Source organism: Alligator sinensis, unplaced genomic scaffold (genome assembly GCF_000455745.1).
Source record: "Alligator sinensis unplaced genomic scaffold, ASM45574v1 scaffold643_2, whole genome shotgun sequence".
In the NCBI taxonomy this organism is placed as follows: Eukaryota; Metazoa; Chordata; order Crocodylia; family Alligatoridae; genus Alligator; species Alligator sinensis.
In genome coordinates this window covers 427,504-436,161 of record NW_005842588.1, presented here as the reverse complement: position 1 = coordinate 436,161, position 8,658 = coordinate 427,504, and the positions used below count along the sequence as shown (strand labels likewise).

At 41.5% G+C, this 8,658-nt stretch overlaps 1 long non-coding RNA gene across 5 annotated transcripts in view; it reads left to right on the top strand.

Moving 5' to 3' along the window:
- Positions 1-8,149, top strand: part of LOC102380764 — a 76,761-nt gene extending 68,612 nt beyond the window's left edge. Inside the window, exons 1-4 of one of the 5 annotated variants that reach the window (XR_003096068.1) lie at positions 2,921-3,073; positions 3,185-3,239; positions 3,573-3,682; positions 5,153-8,148. This is a non-coding gene — a long non-coding RNA (uncharacterized LOC102380764). The other 4 variants (XR_003096067.1, XR_003096065.1, XR_003096066.1 and 1 more) reach the window with 4 other exon arrangements.
- The last annotated feature ends 509 nt before the right edge of the window (positions 8,150-8,658 follow it).

The following is an 8,658-nucleotide window of genomic DNA, read 5'->3' as shown; positions in this document are numbered from 1 at the left end:
ACACCCCCCCCCCCCCCCCCCCCATTTTACTTCTTTGTGTTTTCTTGGGGTATAAAAAACAAGAAAAAGATCAGTGGTGGTATATTGACTCAACTGGGTCATTTTTACATTTGCATTTGCAACGTAGACTTTATTTATACTAATTGAACTTCACAAACTGATTCACCCTACAGAGTGTAGGAAACTGGAAATAAGTGGAGCTAGTAGAGAATTCCATCAGTAAAGCTAGTGAATTCTCTCCAATATCACAATATATGTGTGAGTGTGTGTACACGCACTCACATATATTGCATAGGATATATATTAATGAGATATATATAGTGTGTGTGTGTACGTGCACACATGCACTCACACATATATTGTGATATTGGAGAGAATTGACTAGCTTTACTGATAGAATTCTCTACTAGCCCCACTTATTTCCAGTTTCCTACACTCTGTAGGGTGAATCAGTTTGTGAAGTTCAATTAGTATAAATAAAGTCTATGCTGCAAATGCAAATGTAAAATATATATATTGCTGATTTCTACTGTGTGTGTGTATTGGGAGCATTGCATTTTAGCTTTAGGTAATCAGATATAGCACATGGATAGTGTACAGACTTCTAGATTTTTTGTGTGCAAGAACTGTATTGCATAAATACCCAGAAAACATGCAAGATGCACTGGTTAGTACAGTTACTTCATGCTTACAAGAAGCTTTGCTTTTTCTTATTTCACAGATTCTTGTGAACATCACTGGAACTATTTTTATTGAAAATACAAGACAAATTCCTGTGTGACTTTGCTTTGTAAGCCCATGGCACAGACCTCTAAAAGGAAGTGGTATGAACCAGAGAAGCAGCAAAAACCATTTAAAAACATCACTATTGTGCATGTACATGCTGTTTATATTTTCCTGCTCCAGTTCCAATTTTAAAGCATATTACTATCAAAGATCTGTTTATACAATGGAAGGGAAAGGTATATATGGCAGTGAATATTAACTGTCATCCTCAAAGGAAAAAACTTGAGGCTGTGTACACATGTCCAAATGATCTGGGAGAATTCTCCTGGGTTTATTTTTCTGGTAGAAAAACTGAGCAGACATGTTTATGCTGAGTCTCTGAAGAACAGGGGGCTTGCAGTACAGATGTTGTGAAGCCAGGGGGGGGCCTCTGCACACATCCCAGCCTCCTCTGCAGGCTTCCTCAGTCTGCTTGGAGGCAGATGGCAGCAGTGCACAGGGAAGCCCTGATTGGCTGATCCAGACTGCTCAGGGTCACCCTGTGTCTCCTGCTTCACAATGTGGGGATTGTGGAGGGGACCTGTTCTGCTCCCTGCTTGGCTGGAGCAATAGAGTTCACTGAGTGACACCCTATCTTCCTGGAGGGAGAGGGGAGAGCAAAGCCCTTGGGATGCTGGTGAACTGTGGTGTGGCTTCTCTCATAAGAACATGTACAGACACTTGCTTCTAGGAATTCCTTCTGGGAGTGAATTAACCCTGGTTGTTCCTGGGTTATTTTTCTCCCAGAGCAGCCGTTGTTGCCCAAACAGAAAAATCCTGAATGTCTACGCACTCACTCATAGTTTCTCCTGAGACACACACAACTCTCCCAGGAGAAACTAACTGTCTGTACATGGCCTGAGTTCTGGACATGGAGAAAGGCCCTTTCATTCCTAAAGATGGAGTATACAAGCCAGGTCCCTCCAAGGCATGTGTTCACATTTTAGTAGGACAATGACTGGAATAGTATTTCTGGCTGTCCCTGTAGTGGACCTCTTCTGTGGATAAATAAGGAGCTTCATTCTGCAGGGTTCTTGATGTCACACCTTTCATTAATGTGAGTTAAATAGAGAGAAGAATTCAGCCTTGTTGTTGCTGTTACCACTTTCTGAGCTAAGTTTTGTAGAATGCATCTTTGTCTTGATTTTCTGGCAGTAGTTTGAAGGGTTGTTTCTCTCTTTCTCTCTTTCTCCCTGCTAGTCTGTAAATGCAATCCAGTTGAACCAATCTAAACAAAGTTTCAGGGAGGATGAAACAAGGAAGAAGGGAAAATTGCATGCAGAGCTGGTTTATAAGTCACAGAGGAAAAAACAAAGCAGAATTTTATTCTGGGCTGGAATGGCATTACTGGGTATTGCCATGACAAGCAGTTTGTGACTGAACCGAAGGACTTGTTAAGGACCAAGAGCAGGAGCTAAGCAACAGAATCATGTGGCTCGTACTCAAGCATTATGTGCCTACAAGTCCTGCTGCCTATTCCCTTTCTCCTTTCCCTTCAGGCTCAGGAAGCAGACTTAGCCTACAGGCCCCTGGTTGTGAGACATGCACACAAATAACAAACAAATGAACCCAACCTAGTTCTGTGCAGTATTATTGCACAGGTCACATAGTTCTCAGCCTTTTTATTTTTTTGCCTTCAGACATTTTGTGGCATTTCCCCTCTCTTCCACCTTTAGAAATGTCTAGTTCGTTCACATATTTAGGGCTGAATCACCAAAACGAAAGCTCAATAGACAGGTGTCTATTTTAAATGCAGTAAACATGCCCTTGTTGTGCAGAGTGAGGGAAGCGATAGCGTGGCTTCAGAAAGAGCTAGATAAGCTGTTCAGTGGTGCGGCGTTTGTCTCTCCAACAGGAGCTGCGAGAGAGAACAGTTTCTCCTTGACCTGGGCAAGTGCTCTGCATGCCGTGTTGGCTGCAGTTTAAAAGAGGAGGCTGATTATCTAAAATACCAGGCCATGTTGGAACAGCCTGAACATCCCTCCCCCTCTCCCCAGTGGTATTAAGGGACTACAGTCATAGCGGCCAGTGGCAGCTGCACTGATAGCTGGAAGCGTTTGATTTGCGTCACATTGCAGCAGAGCCAGCCGGGGCTGCGTTCAGGGTCCTTTTAACTCTGTGACTGGCAGGAGCATGATGTCACATTGAGGTTAGATCTCTCACTGGGGGGGCTCATGGTTTTGAGACCAGCCCAATTTAGAAGATGGACTGCAAAGCAATAAAGTGAAAATGTCATGCTCGAGGAGCAGTCCGCAATCTGCAGGAGTTGTTGTTTTGGTTTTCTTTTTCTTCATGCTGTTTTAATTGTGTGAGTAACTATCTGGAGGTCAGGCCACTATGGGCAGGAAACCTAGGTAGGGACTGTTTATTCTGTGTAGATTTCTTTATGATATTCACTTGGATCTTGGGCCTCCCTCAGGACACTCAACCAAGATGCATAAGTTAATTAGGAGATTTTGGCTTGAATACTGAAGGTTAGTTGAAACCTTTAATTTCACAATGATTAAAGAAATTGGCAAAGAACTCAAATGAAACCCAGATTATGTACTTACATAGATATGATATATTTATATTAGCTTTTGGCATAGAGCATACCTGGGTATAAACTGTGGTGTATTGGATGAAGAAAAGATTAAGCATATTTGTGGCTAAAAATGCATGTAGAAATAAAGTGGGCCATTGACCCCAGTACAGGTTTGCTTTCTTTATTGTTAGAGCAGTTGTGTTTTTATAGTCTGCATGGCAGGATTTTGCAGGGTACAGAACTATGGGCATCACTCACATCTTTATTACTCTCTTTGCTAAAGAAACACTGGCTGTCCTCCAGCTTCTGATCCTCCATTGCCTTGTGTCTCACAGCATAAGACAGTGCATGCAGAGATACCCAAGAGATATTCAGATGAACATGCTAACCCAGGTAGTGGAAGTAGTATAACTACATTAGCATAGCAGTTCATCTGCACTAATATACCTGCTTCTCCAAGACTACTTTGCTTCCCATGGCCTAGCTAGCTTGGGTATTTTTGTACAGTACAGTGCTGTGCATTCAGTTTCCATAGGCTGTGTACAACTGTTTGCTGCACCCGCTCTACATTCACGTGGCTTGCTTTAAGTCATGTGAATGTAGACTGGGAGCGGTGTGTGCAGCCATTTGCTAGGCCAAGGAGCTTGACAGAGAAACTGGCATAAGTAACTTGGGGGGGGGTTGGTGGGTCTGTGGGGAATGGATGGTTTATCTAGGGGGGTGAGGGTTGGGGGCTAAAAAAATCTTGGTCAGGGTCAGAGGGTAGGAATAGCACAGCCCTTAGGCTGGGGCAAGCGGCTGGGTCTTCCCAGCCCCTAGGCTGTGCTCCAAACATTACAGATGTTTGATAGATTGGGTTAACATGGTCCTGATCTAAGTTAGTTTACCTCCTCAGGTGAGCTAACTTGGATCAGCTCTGCCATTTTTGCCCAGTTGAACCCCCCTGAACATCTGTACAGGTGGGCCTTTCGATTGACCCTAACCCTAAATGTAATGGCTGTATGTACCCTTATAGAGATACTCCTTTCACGCCAACAGCCTCTCATCCTGTTCAATGCCTCCCTTAGAGAGCTGTTTTTAGGAGACTGCAGTCTTTTGGGGGCTGTGAAGGCAAAGTTGTTAAGGTGGATTAAGTTCAACTTGAAGCCATCATGAAAGGTCAACAGTTTATTTCTTTTAAATCACTTCTTTCTTTGCCTTTACTCAAACATCTTTTCTGTATTTTGAATCATTCAGTCTCTCAACTCCCCTGCGGCCCTTAAAATCTTGAAACTGTGAAATTAGTGACTAAAACTGGAATGGATATTAACAAATATTCTTGTGCTTCATCCTGGTTTGCCATATCTATCCTATTTTTCTCTGCTCAGGTTTTTATACCACACCAGTCACCACAGTTTCTAAGCACTTCTGACATCTCTCCTCATTGAATCTTCCAAGTTGCCTTGACAGGCGACTTGTAGTTTACTGCTGGTTTCCCAAGGTGGGTCAGTACATTATTGGCTGGTAGTCACTGAGAAGAGGATGGCAGCCTGTTTTGTCCGACTGCGAATGAATGTTTGCAGTGCAAACATTGCAGTGGTGAGATTGCATCCCCAGTTTGGCATGGGATAAGTTATTTCTGAAAGGGAGAATTACTGATGATATTTGCCTTTACTTCTTCCATTAAGCACTGTGTGTGTGTGTGGATGCACACATGCGTGTTGGGGGGACGACTCAGTTGAAAGCAGTTATTTTATTGAAGAAACTTACAGAGGAGGCTGCCAGGTAGATCTGCTGTTAAATTTGCAAGTCAGCTCTCACTGTCTCAATGTGAACGAAGTGGGATTTTGTATAACAGCTTTTTTTTTTTTTTTTTTTTTGCAGGAGTGGGGAAGAATGTTGCTACATGCGCCCAGTCTTTGTGATCTGACAGCCACAAGACTCAAAAGGGTCCAATTTTCTTTTCATATGGGATGTGTGTTTTGCACACATTGTAATTTGTGGTTTGAGGATAAAAGAACCAAGAGCGACATTTGAAACTGTGGACTATTCATTTTGATTACCTCATATTTCAGGGATGCAGAGCTGGTCAGGCAGAAGCAGGGTCAAAAAGTGAAGCTATTTTTGGTTGTACAACACAAGTGAATTAGGTGTTATCTCTAAGATAAAGGTAACTGTTGTATCAGTGAAAAGTGATAGCACTCTGAGTCTATTATGTACTATCTTGTATTGCTTTGCCATGCAACCCAGCTCTGCCATTGAAAAGGCCTTCTCTTTTGATATGCTTCTGTTCTTGATCTCCTGAAAGAACCTCAGGGTGGTCACTGGGACTGTCATGGAAATTAGTAACATGGCTGATTTGGTCAATGAGAAGAAAACAATTGTTTAAAGGGTAAAGCTGATGTGGATAGAAAAAGAATAAGTCTGAAGAAGATACGATCTCTGCAACAAGCTCCAAACAAACTACATTTGTTCCAGAGGTAAACTCTCTAGGCCAAAGCTTGAAAAAAGTTTTATTCAAAATTAATGCTTTTTGTCTACTGCTCTTTAGCAAATCTCAGTCCATTGTGCCAGTCTGCCTTTTATCCTAAAACTCTCCAGCTTTGATGTTAAGGTTATAGTTTTTGAACACCAGCTGTCACCCATGACATCCATTGTTTTTATTACAATGCTTGGGTTGCAAGAAAAAAATTGACATTTTTTTCCACAAAGATTGTTACAAATCCCCAAACAAGATGTATGTCTCTCTCTCTCTCTGCTCTGTCATCTCCTAGGAACTGTCTAGTGCTATATGCATTTTTAAGGGTGGGAGCTGGATAGGGGGAGGGTGGAGAAAGGGGATCAACAAACCTGCCAAAACAAATAATTTTATAAGATCACTTGCTTTCTTTGGGTATTAAATAGTGGGAAGGACAGCAGGGGTGCAGAGTGCTGAATGAGGATGAGAATAAAGGAGTGTGGAGAATACAGCTGGGGTAGGGCAAAGGGCAGTGGAGAGAGCTATTAAAGAAAGGTAACTGAAAATGTGAGAGGTAAAAAAGTACAACCCTGAGAATAATCAATAGTAGGAAGCTAAGAGACTTCATTTTAACCCTAAAACCAGGACATGGGGAGGTTGTAACTATTTATACTATAGATCCTTTAATAATATATGAATTGAATGCAATATACGATCTTCATTGTTAATACAGCCTTAAAGTGCTGCTTTGCTGAGAGACCATCCAGCCACTAGTCCATTAATTTTTCTCCTAAACTAAGAGCAAGGTTTTGTTTAAAGAGGCAGCTCAGGAAGCCATTGTCTCCATGTGCAATTGAGATACTCTGGACTTCTTACAGCAGGGGGTCTTAATAAGAGTGTTTCCTTTAAGGGTGCCATTAAGCCATGGTAGTCTTCCTTTCGTTTCTTCAGATAAACCTTTCCAATAAAATCCTATTTTAAGCAACCATGCATGGGTGTGAGTGTTTAAGAGGAGTGGCTTTTATTCTGACAAAAATAGCCTCTGAACTGCATGATAGACCAACCACTTAAATGTTTTTTTTTCTGTTTTTGTGCAATTGCCATGCAGTCCCATTGATCCATGTGAGGTTCTACATGCTTTCTGGATTGATTTTTGTAATGCATCCTTTCCTCTTAGCCCCTACCCCAGCTTACTTGTGTCTCCTAACCTTTGGAGCCCTTTACTTTGGTACAGTGTGAACTCCTAGTTGTCCGTTGTAAAACCCAACACATTTTGTAAAAATGTAAGAATACTTCCAGCTCCTTCTACTGTAGAAATGCATTCCTTAAGCCATTTTTAGCATATAAGAAGCATTGGTGTCCATCTAGATATCACTATTTGTTAAGCTATTCCTGAGCTTATGCATATAAGGTTGTCTATCATAGACCATCACAAAGGGCAATTCTATACCACCATAATCTCTTGAGACCTGTTTTGCTGTTGCTTCAGAACATTTTTAGTCATTTTCAGTAGGGTGTTATTCCAGCTGGGTAGCATTTTATATCCACTTTGCTTGTGATATGTGACTATGCACAGGGCAAGGCAGTGGAGAATCAGGGCCTCTGTGCCTTTTTTTTTCTGATGCATTAACTGGGAAGAGTAATTAATGCTTATCTCAGACAATTGCTAATACTTATGAAGCTAAAGATCCTTAATTAAAAGGAGCTATAGTAAAGCAAAGTGTAATAGTTTTTTTTTAAAGTTCCTTCTTTATTTTCTTGCTGACTTGCTTGCTGACTGTCCGCTTTGGAGACCACTCAGATTGTCTAGCTGCAACTACTAATGTAACACAACAATCAAATATACAATACCCAGAGAATAATCTTCATTCCTTCTCCTTTCCTGAATGGCAGAAAACTTTTATGAAAGACAGCAAAGCACCAAGCTGAAATTCTTATGAGAACGGGCATTCTTGCAAAATGTTCTATTGGTCATGTTTTCAGATAATTTGAACACCACAAAAAAGGTGTGCCCTCCCCCCCGGCTGTATTTTCATATGTTTTTCAACCTGGAAATCTGAAGCATTTGAAAATTCAAAGGAAAAAACATCCTCCCCCAGTTCCGTCATCCCCTTTTTATTTTTCTTACTAGCTAAAATAGATAGGGCTTGAGGTTTGGGGGAAGGCTGAAGACTTCTTATACTGGAAGTTGTTGGTCCATCCTTACTCTAAACCAAGGTTTTAGGTAACAGCTTGTATTCACATGAACCAGTTTATGGGAATACAGCAGTGTAACGCTTCTGGCTTCACCTGCTACATTTCATTATGCTTGCATTGATGTGCCCAATGCATCATTTGCCACCACGGTGGAGAGAATCAAGCGGGCGTAGACAACTTTCGCAACTCTCTTGGGTCATCATGCCAGCCAAGATCCTGCATTTCATTCCAATTCTGCCTCTTATGACAAGCTGAGGTGTTATGACAAATTAATGTAGGTGTCATAAATAACTGATTGTTGTTGGCATGCAGTTGTATATAGAAGTACAAGTCCCAGCTTGTGAGGGCAAAATGGTGCCATGCTCAGAAAGATGAACCACCATCTTGCTGACCTCCTTTTCTGTGGGCAGACAGAGCAAAGCTTGGCTTATTACTGTCGCACCCCAGGGAGTCACGATGCAGATTTTCCATTAGTGTCAAATATACATAGATTTATGTACTCCCGTAGCCTGCAGCTGATGAGAGCAGATTAGAAAGAAATGGATTCCAAATAACTTGCATACCTAAGAAATTGAATAATATAGGACTAATATAGGGCTGGGTGCTGAAAGTTCACTGATTTCTCAAAGACCATGAGAGAATATTATTCTGCTCCTTTCATTATACTGTGCATACATTTAGGTCCTGATTTTTACCCTTACAGTGAGATTGGGCAGTCATCATTTCAGTAGAACTA